The 25,376-nt window shown below is 41.6% G+C and overlaps 1 long non-coding RNA gene across 1 annotated transcript in view; it reads right to left on the reverse strand.

Annotated features, from left to right (window-relative positions):
- Positions 1-882: 882 nt before the first annotated feature.
- LOC146894963 (uncharacterized) overlaps positions 883-25,376 on the reverse strand; it is a 42,626-nt gene continuing 18,132 nt past the window's right edge. The window contains exon 2 of the long non-coding RNA XR_015001158.2: positions 883-1,113. This is a non-coding gene — a long non-coding RNA (uncharacterized LOC146894963). The remainder of the gene's footprint in view (positions 1,114-25,376) is intronic.

Genomic DNA, 25,376 nt, shown 5'->3' on the forward strand with positions numbered 1-25,376 from the left:
CCCTGCATTTTGCCAGAGCAGCACAATAGAATCAACCCTGTTAGCACAGGTATGGGTGAGCCAGCCCCACAACTGTGAGCATGAGAGAACTGTCCCCATCACCCATCTGTCCTGTGGTGGCATGGACAGGGAATAGCTACCCTCCTCCCTCCCCCTTCCCCACCCCTGCCTACCAATGTCTGGTGTGGGAGAATTGTATGTAATCTGTTACAAATGTCTGGGTCAGGTGGGAGAGCTGTCCTTGCGGTCATAAGAGTGGGAGAGCTGTCCCTGACCCCCATCAACTGCAACACTCAGGAGAGCAGAGCCTGCACCTCACCAGGGTAGCACAATAGAGCTAACATTGTTAGCACAGGTATGAGGGAGCCAGCCCTGAAACTATGACCATGAGAGAGCTGTCCCCATTTTCCATCTGGTGGACCAACCCTACAGCTAGCTATAGGCCAGACCCAGGGTTCTGACTTGTCTGCCCCAACATCTGCCTCATCTATGTTCTGCTGGAGCACATGAAGGAACCTGACCCACAGACCCAAGGCTGTAGCATCTCCAAAACACATCTGGACAATGGGATGTCCAGGAAGAGCCCTAGTGGGGGCCCAGCATCGAACATGTAGTGGAGACCAGGGGCCTTGGACCAGACCAATGACTTTTTACAGCAAACGCTTGCAAGTAGAGAAGTGTGGACAAAGGGGTGTACAACATGCCTGGTTGGGTCATACTGAAGTTTCCATGATAAGATTTTTAATTCCTCCCCTTTTTTCCCTTATTTTATTTTGTTCGTTTTTTTCTCTTGAATTTTTTTCTATGCGGGAGAGGGAGAGGTACGGGGTTGGAGGTCAGATGCAAAAGGATGGGGAATGAATAAGATCAAGATACATGATCTAAAAAAACAAATAAAATAAATAAATTTTATTAATAAAAAGAAGTACTCCCTCCCAACATTTCAAATACATGTTGATGATACATGTGCATCTTCATCTTGAACCTTCCGTAGGGCCAAGGTTCTTGCCTGTGATCGATCGTTAAGCTGCATTGAAATCAGTCGCACTCTTCAAGAGCTATTGTCGGAGCTGTTGATCTTCTTTTTACATTCTGGCAATTTCAGCAAAGAATCTAGGCAGAAAATATGGGCACTAATGTTTCCTCAACAAATAAACAAAGAAAGAAGTAGTTAAGCAAAATACCAGAAAAATACAAAAGTGACAAGAACTTCTTTCTGTTATACATTAATGCGTTCCAAGAAGAGATGAGAAGAATGCCTTAACGGCATTCAGCTTCGTATTACTAAATGAAATATCCCAAACAAATAACTTTGCAAAGAAGAAATGATTAGTGTTCGTTTTGGAGACTTAAGTCCAGGATGAGGTGGGATGGGGGCTTTGTCAGATTGGCCTCTGATGAGAGTGGTAGACCAATGACAGGCATACCTGTCAGAGCAAGCCATCACGGCTCCAGCCCGGAAGCCTAGGGCGGCAGGCTGAGCCCCTCAATCCCTTCCAAAAACATAGTTCCAAAGACTTAATGGCCTCCTCTTAGGCATCACATCCTGAAGGTTTCACCACTTTTCAAAAGCACTGCCCTGGGCAGCAAGCCGTCAGCCATGCAACATCAAGGGATATCCCAGTCAATACCCAAGCCAACAGCAAGTGCCAGATCAGTTTTCAAAGTCCCTTTTCATGTTTCTAAAGGAGTGGGCACTGACACTGTGATTTGGGTAGAACGGGATCATGGGTCCTGAACCTCAGGGGTAGTTAGCTTGTATGAGTAACTAGGTCCCTAAAATGTGAAACAGTGATTGAATGGGACCCAGGTTAAAATCTTAAGTAATGAGGAAAAGAAAGCCAGAAAGGCCCAAGAAGAGAATCTGTGTTGACTATGGGTCATGAAATGGAACAAGCCCGCTTCTCGTTCACAATCAGACTTGTAAGAAAAACAAAAAACTTTGGTGATTACTGTGTTTCTTAAAATTACTTCTCTTGAAAAACTAAACTGAATTTCCCATAAGTCAAATGAATAATTTGATAGCTCAATACCCAGGTGTGCCAGGCTGTTCAACCTGAAGACTGTCTGCCTGCTGCAGCCCACAATAGCCATGATAGAGCCCAATACAAAATATGTTTCAAGGTCCTTTCTCTGCAGAGACATTGAAGTCATCCAGAGGGTTAAGACAGAAGTATAAATAGCTTCTTCAATATCAATTTTGTAAAAGTGCAGGGATTCTCTAAGTGTATGGCTATGAGAAGGCTTAATTGGCGTCTAAAAAAATAAGGAAGCTAAGCTGACTGCATCTGTAAATTCTGAGATGCTTCACTGGTGATTGACAGCAACAAATGATGCCACAGATGCCTTAGCTTACGCAGAGGTAGAGCTGACCTTTGCTTTCAAAGAATTTATTCCACATAGTGATAATGTTCCCCTAAGGAGCCATAGACTATTTAACAAAAACTTCATTAACAGGCATAGGCAGGCTCCCTTCGAGGCATTGGAAAGGGTAGTACAAGAGTTCCCCCAACCCCAAACAATGTAGGTTACTGCTATCACCAATGACTGCCTCCAAGTACTTGAAGACAAGACACTATTGCTGAAGAAACCACACACTTCAGACACAGGACTTAGAAGTTGTGCTAGAATTGATTCAGAAGCCTTTCTCCTCCCTGAGAACTAACTCTCTTACTACAGGACGGTCATACACAAGCCGCCAACAGGAGAAAAAGATCCATCATTAGTCCTACCCAGCTGAAAAGCTCACAAAACATAAGGATTGACCTAGCAAGATATCTCCAGTGGCGCAATGACCACGCTTATATCCTGGGGTAACTGACAGCCATCTAACTGGACCTAAGGTCGGCTTCAGTAGGAGTGAATTCACGCGGGGTACTGTAAATTTAGCTAACTGCTCATGCCTGAAAAGGTCACTGAGCCCAGATAAAAAAACTGCACCGCCATTTTTCTAAACCGATATAACTTCCAACTATATTCTAAACGCTCACCATTATCCCCACGGGTAAACTGTGGTTCTCAACCCTCAACAACGATGCTTCGTTTTGAAACAGAAGACGATGACAGAGATCGGTAGTCAGAATGCAAAGGATATGGATTGTGGTTGCCTAGTCACAACTGAGACAACTACACCACACCCCATACACCCAAGGCTCACAGAAAGCCTAAGAGGACTGGGTGAGAAGACTGAGCCAGGGGACCAGCATGCTGCTCTGGGGAGACAGTGTCTTTCAGACAACAGGGAAGCTGTACCCATGAAATCTCAACAATATGCTTGCCAAAACAACACCTACATAATGACAACACTGGTTGACATGCCAACATGTAAGATGGAAATTTCACAAGATTCCCACTCCTGAATGAAGAACTACCGGCCATCAGTGGTTGCTGGGAGAGGGAAAATCCATTTTCTTCAGGGAAAACTGTTAGCTTATACAGCCTCAAGTGGTCAGTCCTAAACACAAGTACATATGAGCAACCCTAAATTGACTCTGGTAGTATACGCAATCTAATTTGAAGGTTCTTCTTCAAACCTCGTTTTACTTTTGTGATGGCATTATAGATTAAGTGCCAATTTGCACAAATTCATAACACATGTGAGAGTGGTTGCCTAGAGACATTAACTTGCCAGTGGATTTGTTTCACCCTAACTCTCTCCCCTCTTCTCTCTCTCTCTCTCTCTCTCTCTCTCTCTCTCTCTCTCTCTCTCTTTCCAACGTGGGTCAGAGAGGAAGTAGGTAACAGAGACCACACAGATCAATTCTCTAACAGTAAAGGGTGCAAGCTTTCACAGGACATTGGATTGATCTGTGCCTGAATTAAGCATACAATGTGGGCAGAGATGTCAACAGACCTTCAAGTCAGCGGCTGGAATTCCTTTAATTCTCTGAAGAATTCTGAGTCAGCTAACCTTTCTAGAATATCTCAACTCAGCCAGATTCGGAGAGAAAGCCCTGCTATTGTGACACCCAGGGAGTTGATTTATTGTAGCTTGCAAACTTGAAAAGGAGGAAACTATCTGACAAGAAGGAAGAAGAGAGATTTCACTTCTGTCTCCAGGGGCTCCCTCAGAGCACAGACCCCAAGGGGCTCCTGGGGGCTGTCCCTCCATATTTCATCATCTTCTTTACAGACTTCTGCCTCCTTCAACACAACTTCCCTATCTCAAAAGAAGAACACAGGGTTAATTTTACTGGGCACAGAGAAGCACTCTGCCCCAGGGGCCTTTGTGTGGGAGGCAGACAATGTCCCTTGTCAGGGTCAGAGGAGTTGCAGTACTCCTTGTACCTCAGGACTTCTGAGATACAGATGACAAGCAATTGCAGACAGGTGTTGAAAATCAACTTCGATAAAACTTGTATGTTCTAGGGTAGGAGTGGGAGGGTTAGAATTATTAAACTGAAGGAATAGAGATACAGGAGAAATAAGAGACAGAAACATAGAACAGTATCAGGAAGGAACTTCAAAGAATACTGAATTTGCCTCATTTATTTTCCAAACACTTATATACTTCACCCCAAAAGGGGAGTGGGGAGGCAACAGACTTCACTAGCATGACAGAAGGAATAGACTGGAATTCTCCCACCTTTGGTCCAGGTTGAGTGGATCTACTTCAACATTCAAATTACTAATTGACCACACCCTAGGCCAGAACGAATCTCTCATTTGTATCCACACCTGTTGTCAACAACTTTGGGAGAGGAAAAATAAGCTCGAACTCTAACTTTCAGACAAGGTGCAATAGGCTCACATTTTTGAGTCTCCACAGACAGGCCACTCCCCTCCTCACAGCACAGTCTTATCTGGTGAATATCTTCATGACTGTGGAATTCCCATCATGAGCTAACATGTTAGTGTGGGAGCTAATAATGTTAGTGTGGAGGCTAACATGTTAGTGTGGGAGCTAACATGTTAGTGTGTCCTAGAGCTTCAGCAGGAAACAAAGTCTTACTGAAACATGGACACAAACCACTCTCTAGTTTTCCATTACCATTCTGATTCTACCTGCTTAGTCTCTGTGCCTTGATTCTTCTCCACTCTTAGCCCACTGGGGGTGTGTATGAAAAGGAACCCATATGCAAAAGCCTAGAAGTTCAAGATGATAAAGAGAATTTACTGTTGTCCGCACAATCTGATGTAGTGTTAAGCCTTGTTAAGAGAAACAAACTATTTAGGATGAGGGAAGGGATGGACCCAGTCTGTGGTAATCTATCCTAGCAGACACATCACTAGAGTTTTGGATCCCAGTCTATGAGAAGATGTCACCCTTGCAGTTCGAAAGTGCTCTTCTTAATTTCTCCCTGACAGCGTCATGTCTACTGTCACACATACCTATGAATCAAGTGACCTGGATATAGGCACCAGGGGTGCAGCTGGTTCAGCTTCACGAAGGGAGGGATCCGGTCCAGATGGCCATATTGAATATCACTAAATTGTTAGCCAACAGCAGCTCACCCACTCCAAAGGCTTCAACTGTCATTTGCATATCAATGACCCCTTCAGACTATGCCTACAGTTGCTAAGTGACAGGGGAAGGTTGACAAGAGATTTCTGAGGGGGAAAAAACCCACCTCAGTTTTAAAAGAAAGACAAGATCCCATCTCTGCAAAATTCAAATAGGAGGGGAAGCTCTTTTTTCTCCCTCCACATGGCACGGAGGCGAATGTTCGCTGCATCTAAGATGTGACTTCAGGGGAATCCACTGCCATGGGGTAGGAAGTATTACTTCCAGATACACAGTGATATCCATATTGTTTTATACAAACAGGCTAAGTCTTCCCCTCATCCATCATGGCCCAACATTTGGAACTCACAGAGCTGTCCAAGCCTTTCACAAGCTCCAAGCCTGTGTTTGTGCATGTGTGTGCTACCATGAAGAACTCACGTTTATAAGTTGTTTGATATTCTTTATGCTTTGCACCAGCTGATGCTCAAGCTATGAGGCATGCCCAATGAGACCAAGATGTGTGCTCACTTGACATCGGAGTCAACCAGCCCCCGGAACCACCCCAGCTCTCGTTTGTCTTCTATGTGAGTCAATAAATTCCTAATTGTTCAAGCCAGTTCTGATTTGGGTTTTTAGTGGCCTGGTGTACAACTAAATAAAATATTGGGTTGTCTACTAGATTTCTGATTGTAACAATGGCTATCTACTGCACTATCTGCCTTTATTTTGTAGGTCACAGGTCATACCTGTCATTTAGTCTATTAGAAAGATGTCCTGGGGGCTAGAGAGATGGCTCCATTGGGAAAATGCTCGCTACACAAACACGAGGCCCTGAAATTGATTCCCCAGCACTTCTGCAAAGCTGGACATGGCAGCACATACCTGCAATCCCAGCAACGGGGTTGGGAAGGGGAACAGAAGATCCCTGGGGCTTGTTGGACTGCTAGTCTAACAAAAATCAGTGAACTCCAGGTTCTCTTAAAGACACTGTCACAAATAATAATAATAGGAAGAAGAAGAAGAAGAAGAGTAATTGGTGTAGGAGGGTCTTCTCTCTATGTGTTGCTTTCATTGGTTGAATAAAGAAAACTGCCTTGGCCTTTTGATAGGGCAGCCCTTTGGTGGGGAGAGTAGACAGAACAGAATGCTGGGAAGAAGGGAAGTGTGGCAGATGCCATGTTTCTCCTGCCAGAGACGGACATTGATTAGACTCATCCCATTGATAAGATTATTAGAAATGGGTTGAATCAAGATGTGAGAGTTAGCCAATAAGAGGCTAGCACTAATGGGACAGGCAGTGTTTAATTAATATAATTTCCATGTGGTTATTTTGGGGGTTAAGCTAGCCGGGTGGCGGGACGCAGCCTGCCGCTCTTCTTACAACAAGTAATTGAAGAAGATGCTCAACATTAGTATCTGGCTTCTAGACACAGGTACACACACATGTATGAATATTTGCACACACACAAACATATACACATATACATACTCACACACAAAGGAAGGATATCCTATCTATGGGTGTAAGACCAAAGGAGGGCCTTTTGTTTGCGTCTCTTTTATGTATGAATACAGAAGAGTACCCAAGAGGACCGTGAGAACCCCAGCACTACTCTCAATAGCTGCCCAACCCTGACAAGGTTACTTGGCTTTTATTACCTCCTTTTCTTCAACTTCCAAAAAAGACGGTTATAACAGCTACCTCAGGATCAAATGAAATGAGTACCAAACCAAATAAGTAATTAAAGCCATGGCTTCAACAAAATAGATTCTCATGTTTCATTCGCGCATTCAAGGATGCGAAGATTGAGGAGACACTTGCTCTTTATTTAGGAGACGCTTGCCCTTTCTGCCTTGTTATCACGCAGCCCGTTCTCCAGTCTCATCCTTCACATTCCGTTCCTCTCTCGTTACCGTGACTGGCAGATTCTCAAAAGATGCAAGAGCAATGTACCCTGAAACAGCCGTAGTTTTGAATCAGGGTTTTCATGTCCTGCGATGCTAACGCTCTGAATGTTGACTGTCGGGTGTGGTGCTGCGCCTGGGTGATAAGAACAAGTCTGATCCATTGGCTCCCGTGAAGGACTAAGAACGGAAGGCAGATGGTAGAAACACATGTAGAATCACTGTGGCCCTCCTTCCCTCACATCTCAGACGGAGAGGAAAATGTGCTCAGTGAGGGCCACATCCAAAGTCCCCTGGGATGTTTAGTGGTTCACAGAGCTCCACCTTTTCTGTTCCCAATCCTTGCAGGAAGACAGGAGCAGAACGGAAGGGTCTGCTGTGACTCTGTGGGGACGTTTCCCAGAAGTCATTGGACTGTGCTCCCACAGCTGAGTCCAGGTACAAATCAAGAGACCCTTTTCAGGAACAAAGGGACAACATATCCAACTTTCACCACATCCTGTGGAATGTGCCCATTATGACAGGACCGGGGCCATGTCAGGACACGGCAGTTATTCGTAATGAAACCTCCATTTCTGTCTACTCTATAAGGAAGTTCTTGCCCTAACACCCAGTCGCTCCCTCTAGTCTTCCTTCTACCAAAATGCACCTTGTATTTTAGGTCCATCAGTGTCTTGTTTAAAGTAGGAGTCATCAAGACAGCATATGGTAAGCGCAGAGCCCCACCCTATTCTCAAGAATCTCCCTGTTCAGCAAAAGATGTTACTATCGAGTGACCGCCTTGGGAAGCCTTGCCTGGTTCACCGCAAGTGTTCAGTCTTTCCAGCTGTGATGTTTACGGTTGGTGGCTATGGGATCAATAGGACTGGGGCAACTGGATGCCAGCTGTATAAGCTAGAGCACGTCATCAAACCTATCTGTGTGATAGCCCTGTTTCCGGGCCTCAGACAGCTGCATTCACCTCCCATTTTATTACTATAAGAAAGAACATTGTGTATCGAGATTCCTTTCTACACTTGACATTTCAGTCACAACCCTTGTAGACGACAGCAGGGCAAGAAGCCACTGTGCAGAGTTCGATGTCTAAATGTCACTGGCTGAGTTTCTCGGGCATCCCCAGTTAACCAGTAATTCCGAGAAGACTTCTTGTCAAGTAGCAAAGATTCTAAATCTGCCAGAAGCTTCCTAGGACAAAGAACAAACAGTCTGGAAGATGCATAAACTTTCTTTGAACGAATTTGCTCATCTTCCGAGTAGATGTAAGGCAGATAACACTGCGACCATGGAGTTCAGATGTGCAAATAACTTCTTCATAAAAGGGCAGATCTTTTATGAAATAGAAAATCTAGGAAGGGGGTAGTTTATGTTTCTTGTCTCATCCACCACTAACTGTCAATTAGTTAAGTGTGAGTAAGATTTGATTGAATGGTTTACAGTTGATTCATTGGTTTTCTCGTGGGAGATTAAAAGAGAAGTCCCTGTTTCCAGCAAAAAAAAAAAAAAAAAAAAAAAAGAAGCTCTGGTGTGTTAGATGAGGAAGGGAAGAAGGAGGGAGAACAGACAAGACGGGAAAAGAAACAGAACATGAACTTTCTATTTGTATCAAACTGAGTCATGTTGTGTCCTTCGGCAGAGACCTTTACACCCATGTTTAGGCTAATGAAGAGATTCTCGCATCTCTGATGGAACTTGAAGGACAGGAAAACTCACTCAGTGAAGGACGCAGTGGTCTCAAATTAGCAGACACAGACATGCCGCTCCTCCCTTTTTTTTAACGATAAACAGCTAAGTGAGAACCAAGATGAATTATATGTGTAGTAAGTGGTAGCCTGCTCCAGGATATGTGACAGGATGATTGAAAATCATTTTATCGAGGCTCTAAAAATATTAGCTACAAATTAAAAAAAATATATAGCACCAAAGAATTTTAAGATTGCTCAGATTCCTAAGGACACCAACACTGCATTAAGATTTTGCTAATCAAAAGAGCACATCCTATTCTCTGGTCTCACATTCCGTTCCGCATTTATTACATGGTCTGTCAAAACCAAGTCCCCAAACAACAAAGAGCAAATGCACCTCGGAGCAAATGGCCTCAAAGGGCTGCAGGTATAAGACAAAAGGATTTTCAGGACTTGCTATGTCAGTCAGCAAAGAGGAAAATATTGTGAATTCTGTTGGTTATGATACTTGGCTGAATGACAAAAGAAAATCTGATTCAGAGTCTCAAATGAAGAATAAAAACACACAGCAAAGGGGAAAAGCCAGGACAAAATCAGTGTGGCCTTCAGTCCTGATTGGATCCAGGTAGCTTAGCTGTCTTGTCAATCTCAGCTCCCCAACATTCTTCCCCTGCACCAGCCTTGTTTGCTGGATCCTCCCCGGTGGGGAAGCTCCAGACCACACTATCTGAAGAAAAGGGAACCTCTCTCTCTCTCAACTCTTTTCCCGATGTAGAATAGATGAGGTTTCTCAGACTCTCAGCACCTCCTCCAATCTTCCACTAAAGGGCTGGGAGGGGGGAGGGTGTAGTGTCTGAGTCCACCTTCAACACAGTCACTGTGAACCAAGAGTAGAGGCTTCATTGACCAGCCATGAGAAGACTTATTTAGACCTGGGGTTGAAGTCAATTCCACCCTCCTTACCTTCAGAATACTTAAGATTCTAGAAGTGCCGGAGACTGGAGTAACTCTTAATGCTGGTAGAAGGGTGGGGGGGGAGAGATCAAGGACGAATTCCAAGGAGGCCAACAGCAGGCGTCCACTACAATTTGAGATTGTGGATGAAACAAGAGTCAAGGTTCTAACTAACGCGAGCTGTGTGAAAAGCCTACAAATAATCATTAGGCTCAAAGATGTGAACGCTACAAAACTTCTGGAATACTCAATGGCAGGGCGCAAGGTCACCGGGATTCCCCTGTTGGTGCTCCTGCACGTGGATAGGATTCTTCTCTTGTGTGACCCTCTTTCCTCTGTTTTAAATCTACACTGCAAAGCAAGCCTTCCAGCAGCTCCTAAGCAGGCATGGGTGCCTCCCCTAAAAACAACCAATCCTGTTCTCTGGGTCTCAGTTCCAGAGTTCTAGGAAAGGGACTCTGAGTTTGGCTCTTGTGGTTCTCGCCTGGGTAGGAGTTGGAGTTACATTTTAAAGAATTATTCCCGAGGGCCTACTTCTGCAACTTTATGGGCAGTGAGATCATTCGGCAGTTTCCAGAAGGGGGGTGGCAGAACAAGCCATGCAGTGAGAGGCCCGTGTTTCCACACGGATGTGTTTTGCATGATACTGGGCTCGTGAGACATTTAGGGTATAAACTTTGTTCTCAATTCAAATAAGATCAAAAGAAAAACAAAGCAGAAAGAGGAAGAGGAGGAGGAGCAACATCAAGCCCCAGACTTGGAATAAAGAAGCAGGAGAAAGCTCCTATTTCCCCCAGTTCTTGGCTTCCCCATTTCTGACATCTTCTGTGTTCCAGTAACACTTTGTACCTGTGCCTGTGAGAACAGCGCATGGCAGTATCACAGCTGTTTCCATGAGCGTTCCCTGAAGTGACAGCCTTCTCTTCCAACTGGAAGGGGTTTTGTTATTCACGCACCCAGCAGCCACACTAATACTTACCTTGGCGTTAAGGCTTAGTCAGATTATCATATTTATTTAATGAGTGTATTGATAAATACATAAGTCTTAAGTTACCTTATTCCTTCATCCACTGGACATTTCCATAATTTTTGAAGACTATTTTAACAGTTATGGAAAACATCAAATATCAAAAACGTTTGGTTCCTTATGTTTTGTGTTTAAATAAAAATACATCCAAAATATACCCAAATGGGCAGCGGCCAGAGAGAGGAAGAAAATCCCTTAAGAAGTGTTTTCTCACTGGGGCAGCGGTGTTGTACACCTTTAATTCCAGCACACTAGAAGGCAGAGGCAAGTGGCTCTCTGAGTTCCAGGCCAGCCTGGTCTATAGAGCAAATTCCAGGACAGCCAGGGCTACACAGAGAAACCTATTCATAGTCTATAATTGACTGTTGTCAATTTATTTGTAGCTTTCTCTTCTATGTAAACAATAAAAATGTTATCATTGTGTATTTATTATGTAGTAACATTCATTTGTTAATAATTATTAACTTCAAGTACGTGTTTAGAAAATGCTTTCCAACTTTTCTCTTCACATCATAGTACACCTGAAAAAAAAAAACACCACTGGATTATTCAGTCTATATAACTGTGGTTTTTCCACGAGGCCATCTTGGGTCTGAGGGGAGTAGATAAAACTGTGGCCCTGCTAATTCTAGGCAATGACAGAAATCTTGGTGCCTTTTCTTATGAACTGAACATAAGATACTGTGGAGAAGCAATTCCACTCTTGGGAATATACCCTAAAGATTCCCTAACATACTACAAAAGCATTTGTTCTACTATGTTCATAGCAGCACTATTTGTAATAGCCAGAACCTGGAAACAGCCTAGGTGCCCCTCAATAGAAGAATGGTTTAAAAAGGTGTGGAACATATACACATTAGAGTTTTACTCAGCGGTAAAAAACAATGACATCTTGAATTTTGCATGCAAATGGATGGACATAGAAAACGCTTTACTGAGTGAGGTAAGCCAGACCCAAAAAGAGGAACACGGTATGTATTCACTCATAAGTGGATTCTAACCATAATTAAAGGTCTTTGAGCCTATTATTCGTGATCCTAGAGAAGCTAAATAAGAAGATGAACCTGATGAAGATTATTTAGCTATCCACCAGGAGGTAGGAAATAGACAAGAGCCCCAGGTAACCTCGGGTGCATGGGGAGGGGGTGGGAGGGTTGATGGAAGGGGAGAGGGTTAGAGAGAAGGGAGTAGGGGAGGAATGGGGAAAGCTCGGTGGCCTGGGATGGGGGGGGAGGGAGGAAGGATGAATATGGGATCAGGGAAGAATATATTTCAACTAAGGGAGCCATTTTAGGGTTTACAGGAGACTTGATTATATATGGGATCCCAGGTCCAAGGAGAGATCCCCCAGATTGTTCTCTGGACAGAGGAGAGGGTGCCTGAATCGGCCGTGGCCCATAACCATACTGATGTATATTTTGCTTATCACCATAGATCCTTCATCTGGCGAAGGACGGCGATAAAGTCGGAGACCCACATTGGAGCACCGGACTGAGCCCCCCGAGGTCCAAATGAGGAGCAGAAGGAGGAAGAACATGAAAAACGAAATCAGTACTGCGAGGGATGCTATCACCCACTGATACAAGGAAACGGATCTAATGAGAGTTTACCAAGGCCAGTTGGACTGGGACTGAACGAGGACGTGATCTAACCAGATTCTCGGAATTTGGCCGGATTCTCTGAATGTGGCTGGCCCGAAGTCTTTCTGAAAAGCCATTGACTATGATACTGGGTCCTGTTTCCTCTGCATATTCTGGATTTTGGGGATCCAGTCTGTTTGGATACTCACCTTCCTGGACCTGGAGGGAGCGGGGAGGAACTTGAACTTCCCACAGGGCAGAAAACCCTGACTGCCCTAAGGGACGAAGAGGGAGGAAGAGAGGGAGTGGGGGGAGTGGGAGGGTGTTGGGAAGAGGGGCAGAAATGGAAACTTTTATAATTTAATAAAATTTACTTTCAAAAAAAAAAAAGATACTGTGGAGAGTAGATACCGTGGGCTTCTGTTTTCCATCATAGAGGCCTCAACTCCTTTTGGACTGAGTGAGTGTTAAAAAGGAGCTGTTTTGTGAAAGTCTTCTTTTAGGTAAGTCCCTTTCAGCTCTTCTGGCTGTGCTTATATATACAAAGAATCATCTTTCCAAGCAAAATGCAGGGGACATTGAGTTTAAATAATGCCAAGTTACTGCAGCCTCCAAAGCATCAGCAATGAGAAACTAGAATTTTCTAAATATCTTTTTAATGTGTTTTCTTTGGTTCCAACTCTGTCTTTTATTTTCAGAAATCGCCAGAGCTACAGTTCTAAGGATGCTGAAGTCCATTTCCCAGTGGGAAGGGGAGCCCTAGAAGACCCCCCCCCCCAGTGGCCCTTCAAAACCTGATATCCTCGTGCCCTTCTGCTTAAAACTTTCCTGCTGTGCATTCGCCAGCACCTCACACTCAACTCCTTTCGGCCCCTCTCCGCATGTGCATCTACCCGCATGTGCATCTGCGTTTGCATCACATTTGCGCACACAGTCCCTCTTCTGGCACGAGTTGGCTGGCCACACTGAGGCTGGGTCGGTTTCCTTCCCTGTCCATCCCTGTCTTGTACAGTTTCTTGTGGTTTCTAGCATCTCCACACATCGTCACCCAATGCAGAGTTCTAGAGGCACCTTGATTCCTCTCTGAGCACGGCCAGCCCCTCTTAACCTCCTTTGTACACTAGCCACAAAGCGGTATTGCTTTAACACACAAACTTCCATCTCACTAGAATCCTTTCAACTCCTTTTCTGGACTCCTGCTACTCTAGCCAAAATAATCTTAAAACTATGAATATGAACTTCTCCTTTTTTTGTTTAAAAATCTCCAGTGTGGTTCCCCATCTCCCATAGGGGGAAGAAAACTCATCCGCACAGCACACAGGGCTTCTCTATAGTTGCCGAAATCTAGCTGCCTTGCTTTCTGTCCTTGTACTACCCCTCAGGTTTAGATAACTTTAGTGTCTCAAGTCTTCTCTGTCCTCTCAGGCTTCTCTGATTGCACACACTGTTCTCTCTACCTGGAACAAATGTTCACAACCCCATCACTCGGGCTTAGAGGAAAATGATTAGCATCAAGAGCTTACTCGCGATACATCTTTAACAGAACTTTCCCCGAGCCTCTGGCCTGACTTGAGTACACTTCCGGCGCAGAGGCTGCTGAAGTCTGGCGCAGAGACTGCAGAAGTCTGGTCCATATTCCTAGCTCTTAGTATTCCAGGACACTCAAGTTTGTTGTTGGCAAGCCGCGTTTGTCTGCCAAGGATGCTTGGTGTTTATCATGGAACAAACTTAAACTGACAGGAATGATGTCCCCAGGAGCAACCTCGATCCATGACTGGTGGAACCTGAGGTATAAATAGGCCAACTCCCTACTTTTTAATCAGTAACAACTCTCCCAGGTCCCATCAGTGAGATTAAACTCCCAGTGTGCAGTGGGAGCTGCCTTGACACACCTTCTCTTGTTGTCCAGGCTCCATTTCCCTTCCCGACTGCAACTCCTTTTACTTGCCATAAATTTTATTTGCATTTGAATTTCTGTTTTAAGATCTTTCCTGAAGCAATCTCAACTCAGGCATCCTTTCTTGCTAAGTTTCCCAGGCACTGAATATGTATCCCATTGTATAAATAATTTTAAAATGCAGTAGTCTGTTTCCCAATGTCACTAAAGAATTGAAATCAGGAAGTGTGTATAATTCTTTCTTTTCCCACAGGTAAAAGAACTGCTTGATAATGTTATGTTGTCTACAAACGCTTATAGAATCAAAGAGCTGTTTTTCAACCTTTTTGCAAAAGGATTCTGATACGGATACAATTTTCAAAACATGAGTAAAAGAAGAGGAGGGGGAAAATATAAAAATAAAATAAAATTGAATTATGATTATTAATCAAACATAAAGTGAAGTCTGAGAAATAATTTTTTAAAGATTTATTTTATTTAATGTGTATGTATGTCTACATGTATGTATATGTACTGTGTGTGTCTGGTGCCCTAAAAGGCCAGAAGATATCAGATCACCTGGAATTAGAATTACAAATGATTGTGAACCACCATTGGATGCTAGGAACCAACGTGGTTCCTCTGGGAGAGCACCAAGTACTGTTTTAACTACTGAACCATCTCTCCAGAAGTTAAAACATAATTAACCCATTGTCTCGTGAATTATATTTGAATACACATACTATATTAAATCCTGTTCAAAGAGTTCTTCTGACTACCTGATGCAAGGGAAAGTTAGCTCAAGGATGGAGGGCAAAGATCTCTGTCCCTCTATATTCCATATCCTGAAGACAGGAGAGGATAGCAACACTGCTGCCCTGGGTTACTGAGGTGCTCAGCAAAATAATCCACGGAAAGCACTTTAGACAATGCCTGCTGCACTGTTCTCTACTCATGCTATTTTCTCTACTCATGCTATTTCCATTATGGCAAAATTGATGATAATGTTGATGCCTTATGAACATTAAAACCCCAGGATTAAAAAAATAACTGCAAGTTTTTTAAAAAGGTTATTGGTCAGTTCTCCAACTTTTGTTGAAATAAGAAAAAAAAAGCCACTTATGTAACAATCCACATATATTTGCCTTTAAAACTGAACAGGACTGGACATGTAGCTCAGTGGTGGAAAGTTTGTATAACAGGCAAGAGTCCCGTGTTTCATCCTCAGCATCACAAACAATAAATATAAACATAATATAAAATACATTATTATTATTATCTTAAAAGATCTATTTATTTTTATTTTCTGTGTGTAAGTGTTTTGCCTGCATGCATATATGTGCATAAGTGTTTTGCCTGCATGCATGTATGTTCACTGTGTGCATGCCTGGCGCTTGCTGAGTCCAGGAGTAAGGCTCTAGAGCCCCTGGAAATGGAGTTGTGTACGACTGTGAGCTGAACCTGGGTCCTCGGCAAGAGCAGCAAGCACTGCTAACCACCAAGCCATCTTTCCAAGCCCAAGCCAATTCATGACTAGTTCCCAGGTAAGGCAAGACACCAGTGACTGACTATACCTGAACAAGACCAGAGGTTTCGACACCAGGCAGATTACAGAATCAGGCCCAGGCTCCTCATCTGACATTTACAAACCTCCTGCTCTCATCTGTCAGATGGAAATGCTTTCAGCATTCAGAGATTTAAAAAAAAAAAAAGCAGTATACTTAAGAACTCTATCCCAGTGCTTGTCATGATATAAACACTTAATAAATGTCAAATTTAGACCTTGTTACTAATAAGTCAGAGAACCATTATAGAAGTCATTATGTTTACTAGGAATAGATTTTAAAAAACCTAGAAGTTAATTTGTCAAATTAATAGGGTGATCTATGCCCTAAAACCAAGCTGGACTGAATCCTGCATCTGGCTACCTGATGGCAAGGGACTGGAAGGAGGCCAGAAGCAAGGGTAATTAGGAAGCCATCCAACTCAGAAAAGCCAGTCCAAGGTAAACAAGCAAGCAGAGTGGAGGCACAAGCCCAGGGTCCCATGCCAAGTGTACACTAAGCATTGTTTCAACAGCAGAGGACTTCAGTGTGGCTTTTGTCATAACTGGATATGTAGTACTGAAGGTCACATCTCAGATGTTAGAGGAAGCCCTGAGGAGTTGACACCATGGGTTTATTCTGATCAGCAAGAGCCATCTAACTGATGGTGTGAGAATTATAAAAGCCTTATGCAACGTTACCATAACATTCTCAATAGCAAAAGACGATCAACATGGACACTATAAACCATGTCTTTTAGAAGACGACATACTTCACAATTCTGAAATGAAGACAGACACAATTCTATAGTAGGCAACTAAAGGTGAGAAAGGAGGTTGAAGCAGATAAAGATTCCTGTGTACTCATCTAACAAGTGTTTATTAAGAGTCCTTAAGACAGAGTGGAGAAGCCTGGGCTGCACCAAGATTGGAAGTCAGGCAGACAAGGATCTTCCTGTCATTTAAAAGCTACATGAGCTCAGCAAATGGTTTCCTCTCTTTATCTTGCTTGAGTCACTTATACTAGTGGGGATAATTACAAACTTAAACTGATGACTGTGGTGATATAAATGCACACAACACACAGGACCTGTCTATCTATATGGCTAAACAGATAGAAATAACACTATGCAGAGCACAGCAGAGAGGAGAAAACGAAGTATCAAGGATACAGAATACTTCTACAGGAAACATGAGGGATGAAATTAAATTTTACAATAAAAATCAAACCTTTGTGAAAGAGAAAACACTTGAATCTGGCTTTGAATTGGGATTACAAATTCAAGGACATGAAACAGCAAGAGAAACCCAAGATCAGGGCTCTACATTCTACGTGTCATAAGACCCACATTTTGGGCCAATGGGATGGCTCATCAGGTAAAGGCACCTGCTGTCAAGCCTATGACCTGAGTTCAAACTCCAGAGCCCATATGGTAGAAGGCAAAAACTGATTCCCACAAGCTCTTTTGTAGCTTCCACATGCATAGTGTAGCACACCTGTGGGCACAAGAGTGCACACACACACACACCCAGATGCATACACACACAAAGAATACACAAATGTTTAAGAGGATGTACATTCTATGCTATACTATTCACAATAGCCAGCACATAGAACTAACTTAGATATTCATAGACAAATGAATGAATAAAGAAAATGGATATGTTAGAATCTTATGCAGCAATAAATAAAGAAATGGAATCGTGATATTTTCAGTAAAATGGATGTCATTAAAAAAATCTGCTGTTTTCTAAATTCATTCATTGCCTGCAAATTTCAAGGTGTCATTATTTTTTTCTGCTATCTAGCACTCCATTGTGTAAATGTACCACATTTTTGTTATCCATCCTTCAGTTGAGGGTCATTTAGGTTGTTTCCAGGTTCTGGCTATAACAAACAATACTGTTATGAACATAGTCGAGCACATGTGCTTGTGGTTTGCTTGAGCATATTGAGTGAGGTAATACAAACCCAGAAAGACAATTATCATATGTACTCACTCGTAAGTGGTTTTCAAACATAAAGCAAAGAAAATCAGTCTACAAATCACAACCCCAGAGAACCTAGACAACAATGAAGAACCTAAGCAAGACATACATGGATCTCATCTACATGGAAAGTAGAAAAGGACGAGATCTCCTGAGTAAATTGGAAGCATGGGAGCCATGGGAGATGGCTGAAGGGGAGGGGAGAGAAAAAGAGGGAAGCAGAGAAAAATGTAGAGCTCAATAAAATCAATTAAAAAATTCTCTACCGCTAGACTGTTGCAAAAAGGAGCGGCGGGCTGCATTCCCATCAGGATCCCGGCTCCCCAGCTAGTTTACACCCAAAATAATTACACGAAAGCTGTATTCATTTAAACACTGCCTGACCCATTATCTGTAGCCTCTTATTGGCTAACTCTTACATATTGATTAACCCATTTCTAATAATCTGTATATCGTGGTGGCTTACCGGGAAAGATCCTAACCTACATTCGTCTGGGGTTGGAGAATCATGTCATCTGCCTGCCTCTGCTTTCTTTCTCCCACAATTCTGTTCTGTCTACTTTACCCATCTAAGCTGCTGTCCTATCAAAAGCCAAGGTAGTTTCTTTATTAACCAATGAAAGTAACACATAGACAGATGACACTCCTACATCACTAGCCTCTAAAAAGTAATTCTCAAAAAAAAAATAATTCTGCTAAGCAAAATAAGTTAAATTTAGAAAGCCAAACTATGCTTTCTCTTGTGCAGAACCTAAATTTATAATTACATATGTGCATATGTGTTAGTGGGTCAAGAGACTCGTAAGTGGATTGGGAGAGCGGGGCTAGAGCTCCTGCATCAGGAGGGATTTTAGAGGGTGAGGGGACAAGTGTAGTAAGAAAGAAGCTGAGAATAATGGGGGAAATAGAAGGAACAGGGTGCATGGGGACAGGAGATGGCAAAGGGCATCGGTGAATGGGCACAAAAGAGAACAAAGCATAGTAACACATGTATGAAGATGCCATGGTGAAACTCAGTACTTTGGACATGAAGCTAATAAATCAATTTTTAAAGCCTCTTCATCTTATAAGCCTTAATTTCCAGTGCACCATTTTTTAAAAAAAATCCCCGTGGCCTATATATTTGATGTATAAACTATTTTCCCCATCTTATTTTTGATAATAAAACATATTAGCTGTATATCTTTTCATATTTCACTATGACTATCTAGAGTCATCCTACCATGCAATAGTATCCAGAACTTCTCATATTTACCTGAAACTGAGTTCCCACTGGGTAACTATTGCCATTCATGGGACCAAGTATGATATTTCAATACAGGCATCCATCTTGTCCTGATGAAATTTCCCTCTAATTCCTTATGTTTGAAGCCTTTAGGATCCTCCCTTCTAGGTCTTCATAAAATATGGACTAGTCTATTATAAGCTATACTCAGTCCCTGCTTTGATGCTTACTATCCAGCCCCTTTTATTCATCTCCCACCTCTCCAGCCTCTACTGATTAGTATTCTACCACATTCAAACTGATGCTTGTAACTTTCTCCTGTGAGATCAAGCACGTAGTCCTGTTTTTCTGTGTTTGGTGTCCAGTTTTAACACAGATGAGGAAACTTGAGTGTCTGTGGTGTCCCAGTTTATCAACCAAAAGTTTCAGAGCCCAGATAGAAAATAGAACTGTTGACCAATGTTCCTTCGACACTGCCCAGCTCTCTCCCAAGCACTTGGGAGCCACTAAAGTGTTTTGTTGCACAGGACTTTGGATGACCTGCTTGGATTGCTTTTAGGGCAAAGGACTGAAGTAAACAGAATGAACATTTCAACAGGGCAGTGGTTCATAAGGATGCCCTGGAGAGAAGGGACACCAAGGCTGATTCTAGACTGTTAAGAAAATAGCTTGCAACCTGGAATGAAGACAACAAAACACACTTAAAAGGTTTCAAGATACCTACCTTATGCATATATGTTGAATATGAACTTAATATTTTGTAATCAATAACTTTACGGTTCATCACTGCCCACAAGATTGATTTAGGCTTTAGTGCTAAGTAACTGCTACAAATAAATCATCATCAGTGTGGCTATGTTATGGGAAAATTAATGCTCAGAATGAAACATGTCTAAAACTGACGTGCTGCACAAGCTATCCCAGAAACTATGCCAGATGCCCAGCTCCCTCATTAAGCTGTAAGGGACAAGCCCAGTAAGCTAAAGGAGTACCCGGCAAAGCAACTGGTACTCTGGTCTGCTGTGCATCTCAGTCAAAGAGAAAGTGGGAGAAACTGGAACCTTAAACAGGTCTTGAGAAGGAGCTTGGCCAACATGAATATTTTCCCCAAAATTCAGTATCTCGTAAATACTGAGCTTAAAGCTCTACGAGCGATAGCTGAAGGGCTATGTTGAGTATTGTGCTGCAATAACCACACTGGGAAATAAGTTAGCCTGGAGCTTGTGTTCTCTAATAACTTTGGGAGTTTATAATTTATTACTATAGCTTGTAGTACTGGGAGTTGAATCCAAGCATCCACATATGTTAAGCAAATGATTAACCTCTGAACTGTATCCCCAATCAAATTCATGATTTTGTATTCATGAGATTTCATAAAATTCAGAGGGGATATAATAATGGCACTTATGAAAAGAGAAATGTATTTATTCTATATTATTCATTTCTGTTAGGGTGTATTGTGCTTTTCTTCCTTTCCATTCAATCAGTCTGAAGTTATCTCTAATTTATAAGTAGGATAAATAGTGATAGTCATTAGCAAACCATCATTTTTAATTATTGTACTTTATCTATACTGGGGAAAGTATTTAGTCTTTTTTGTCTTGTATTGTCCTTTCTAAATAATTTATTGAGTTAATTTACTAAATGTAGAAAAATGCATCACTAAGTGTATAGTGACATGTATGAGGCTTTCATGACCCGCAGACAGATAGGACAGGTATCAGGTTGTCTTTGAGTTTTTTGAACACCAAGTAACCTATGATGTAAGGAGATTGAAAATACTGGGGTGACATAAATAAATCTGGAATAGTTATAATTGCATATTTAATGGCCATTGTAAAATCATGTGTGGCACTCCTATCTCCTCAAATATCCCATCTTACCAACCAGCCTGGAAGTTGTTGAAATTGATGGGCTATAGAGAATCAATACAATGGCAAACAGTTCAGCGCCAAGAGTGCTCAGTTTCTTCACTGTTGCTTGTTTGTTTTGTTTGTTTTTGAAACAGGGTTTTTCTGTGTAGCCCTGACTCTCTGGAAACTCACTGTAGACCAGTCTGGCCTCAAATTCACAGAGATCTGCCTGCCTCTGCCTCCTAAGTGCTGGGATTAGCCTCACTTTTTCTTTGCAGCCAAGGTGTGTCTTTTAATGTGTATTTTTATTATTGCCCTTTGTTAGTTATCTTAAGCTCTGGATCAGTTTTTACAGAGCATGTTATAGCACAAATTTCCTAATAGTTTTAAAGAAATTTTTAAGGTTGTAAACCAAGTTATTGGTTTAAAAGATAAGTTCGTGTCTCATAAAAGGTATTATTTCATCAATGCGTATTTGTAAAACATGTTAGAATACGTTGGTCTAGTCAACAGTCCAATTTAATAGAGAGAATATACCAGAAATTAGAGAAGGGTAGAGGAAATAAAAGCCCTCAGTCTGTTAAGCTGATAAATTCCTGGAGATTGGTCCAGAAAGAACTCAGAGTGAAGTGTGATTAGTGAGGAGAAAACCCCACAACAGCGCATCAAAGCATCTGCTTAAAAACCTGTACATCCCAATGGACAATGGTGAAACAGGACAGCTAAGCTCAACTTAGTGATCACAAAACAAACCAGTGCTGGCCAAAAAGATGCTCACATAAAGCTCACAAATATTATTCATATGAGGAGAATATCTGAAAATGTAAGTTATATATAAATAAACGGTCTTTTAGGGAATTTTTATTTTTATAGCAGGATACTACTCCAAAATGAAAAATATTATCTTGTAGACTAGGAATAAGACAACAAGGTATGCTTTTTAAAAACTTTAAGGGAAGAAAGAAGGAAAGGAATAAGAAAATAGGTAAGAAACATATATGTGAGTTAAATATACTATAAAGGAATAAATGAAAGTTCTAGACTTCAACAAAGAACTTAAGATTCAATTAGCAATAAAATTAAAAATGAAAATTAGGATCAGCTATTAAGATCTGAGTGTGTAAAGATTGCAGATTGAATCCTTACCCAGTCCTACAAATATGTTCTTAAAAGGAATAATATCTTTTATTTCTGTAATGTCCTCCTAGCCTAGTCCTCTGCCTCTCAAAAGGTAGATTCCCAAGAATGTGTATCTCTGTGAGTGTCTGTGTGCCTATGTGTGCAGTATGCACACACATGTACCACATGAATACACACATGCCCATTTGTACATATTTGAAGGTAATTTGACATCTATCCTAAATATAGAACAGCTAAATCATTTTAATTGTGGCATGCCATGCTAAAATAGTATTTGAGGTGAACTTATCTAGCTGAACTAGACAGATACTCTAATCAGAGAAAACCTGAGGGTAGGAACTCCATTTAGAATTAGGAAAATTAACCCTCCTCTGTATTTTATTAAAGTTAAGTATCTCTTACAGATTTATTTTTTTTAAAGGCAACATGGTAGTTAAGTCAGCACACTCAGAGATTCTCAGGAGCAATTAGTCCTCTATGACTAGGTGAACCTATATCATACTAGACAAACACGCTAACTACACAGTTTGAAATCACTGTCAACAGCAGCACAAGGTCACTGACAGGTCTCCCAAATGTACAAAGCATACAAAGACACTTTAGAAGAAAACCCAAAAGGTGTTCAAGTTTTCTGTGCAAAGTGTCCTCTGAAATCATTAATTGTTATTACTAACACATTATAAAATGCTACTTTTTAAAGGTTGGGGGAGCACAGGGAGGAAGACTGAGGCTTCACTTAAATGAACTTGAACTTAAGAGCAATTGCAAGTTTGGTTTCACTCCAGATATTTGGACTGGAAAAAAGGAATACTAAAGAAAAAGGGAATGATGTGCGAATGTAATTAATACAGTTTCTGAGTGATTATTTCGGGTCTGGGTGGCTGGGAAACAAACAAGCAACCTCTGCCAACAGATTGACATGCCAACATGGGGATGACTACATCCACATAAAACCTGAGAAAGCTTGGAAAGGAACTCTAGACAAAAGAACAGAGTTAAGTACAGCTTCCTGGTTGCTGGCATTTCTTTTTCAGATGGACTCTGTTTGCTAGCAGCAAGCAGGAGCACCCTTTAAGCAAAGGCTTACTGACTCGGCATAAGAAACAGCAGCTTCCTGTTGCCAGCACAAACTCTGGCTCGTTCAAGAGGTTGAGCACTTAAATGGGGTCTGTGAGCAGAATGTTACAAATTGCTTAATGGTGACACAGACCTGCTGCAACCCTGAATCTGGGCCAGAAAGAACGGCTCTCAGAGACAGTGAACATGCCTCCACCATGTTGGACTGGGTGAAGCAAGAAGACAGGACCACAGAGTTGGTCCTAGCCATACCTGCTTAGCATTTAAAAAAGAAAAAGTGTTCCTGATCAGAAAATAATTACAGATAAGCAATAAAGACAGAATCAGATTTTTTAAAAAAAAGACCTTTGAAAGGGTCACATTGGATAAATGTACATAGGCTTGAGAGAGAGAGAGGAAAAAGACTATAGACAGTTATAAAAGATTACAGACAGTCATACCTTAAAGGAGTAAAGATAATAAAATAAATATTAAACTTGCAGAAAAAGTAATAGAGTAAGAAAAACAAGTCATGTAAAGATGGAATATACACAGAGAGTCTGAATTATACATAGTATTGTGCTTTCTTTAAAATTTTTGACTATGAATGAGCTAAGAGCAGAGAGATATTTCATTGTATGGGCTGCTAAGCTAAACCAACATATATATATTTTAAAGGTATCTTGACTTCAAAATTTGGGCCTAAGGATAGGTTGCTTTGACAAAGAGGTTCTACTTTTGTTTCCACAGAGGATAAGAACCTATGGATTCCTTCCAGATTGATATGGTTTGATCAAATAAGACCCCCTGAAACAATGGCCCAGATGATCCAACAATCTTGACAGCTTCAGGACTTCTGGCTGAGATGGACCTACCACATAGGATACTCCATGGCAGACCTGATGAACAGCTCCCCCAATCAGCAGGAAGTAGTCTAGACAAAGTCCAAATTTCCTAAATGATTGCTTATAAATCTTTGTTTACATTTAAAAGGGGATATGCTATGGATATGAATATTTTGCATTGGTATGAATCTTGGTCTATTGATACAAGGTTAAGGTCATTTGGGCAAGAAACTGCTATTACATGGAATGCTTGATGTTATGCTGTGTAAACTGGACTTGCAGGACCCACAGAAAAGTGACTGCTGAAGTTGCCTAAAGAGGGTGAAACAGCCCTTTAGGGTTCCTACTTCATTAAAGAGTCTGGTAGACATTCTTCAGGACACAGAAGAAAGTGACTAATAAACTGCCAATATAGGTAGAACTGTCTTTGAAATTTCCTGCTTCATGGAAAAGTCAGGTAGATACTATAGGCCTGTAGGCTGAAGATGGGTACCCCAATGTTACAGAAGAACTTTGCGTGACTGTCCAGGGAGCAAGATGTCTCTGTCAATTCTAGAGTTTTGGAAACTGATTATAATGGACTTCCTGTTAGCTTAGGTAATGTTATATCCTTCTGGAGTCTTTGATGGAGTTGAAGAAAGACTTCTTTTATAATTACAAAAGATAGATTAGATTTAAAACTTTAGAGTCACAAAAATAAGATAAATGATAGAGAGAATTTTCCTTAATTTGCCAAATGGAAGTGGACTAAATATCGTAACTATAATTCTTGATTGATAACTATTTTATTATATGTAATTTTCCTATGTTAAAATTAAAACCTTTCTTTTTATTTGAACAGAAAAGGGGAGATGGTACAGGAAGTCCTTCTGTATGTTTTGCTTTTATTGTCTAGTGAATAAAGAAGCTGCTTTGGCCTGCAATAGGGCAGAGTAGAACTAGGCAGGAAACCTAAACTGAATGCTGGGAGAAAGAAGGCAGAGTCATTGAGATGCCATGTAGCTGCTGGAGGAGACAGACATGCCCCAGAATTTTACTGGCAAACCACAAGCCTAGTGGTAAAATATAAAGTAACAGAAATGGGTTAATTTAAGATGTATGAGCTAGGTAGTAATACGCTTAAATGATTGACCAAACAGTGTTTTCATTACTACAGTTTGTGTAATTATTTTGGGTCTGAGCAGTCAGGAAAGAATGAGTAGCCTCCGCCTACAAAGGAAGACATATTCACAATCAAAGTGGGTCTTATTTTCTT

This window comes from Myodes glareolus, chromosome 5, assembly GCF_982192425.1.
Source record: "Myodes glareolus chromosome 5, mMyoGla1.1, whole genome shotgun sequence".
In the NCBI taxonomy this organism is placed as follows: Eukaryota; Metazoa; Chordata; class Mammalia; order Rodentia; family Cricetidae; genus Myodes; species Myodes glareolus.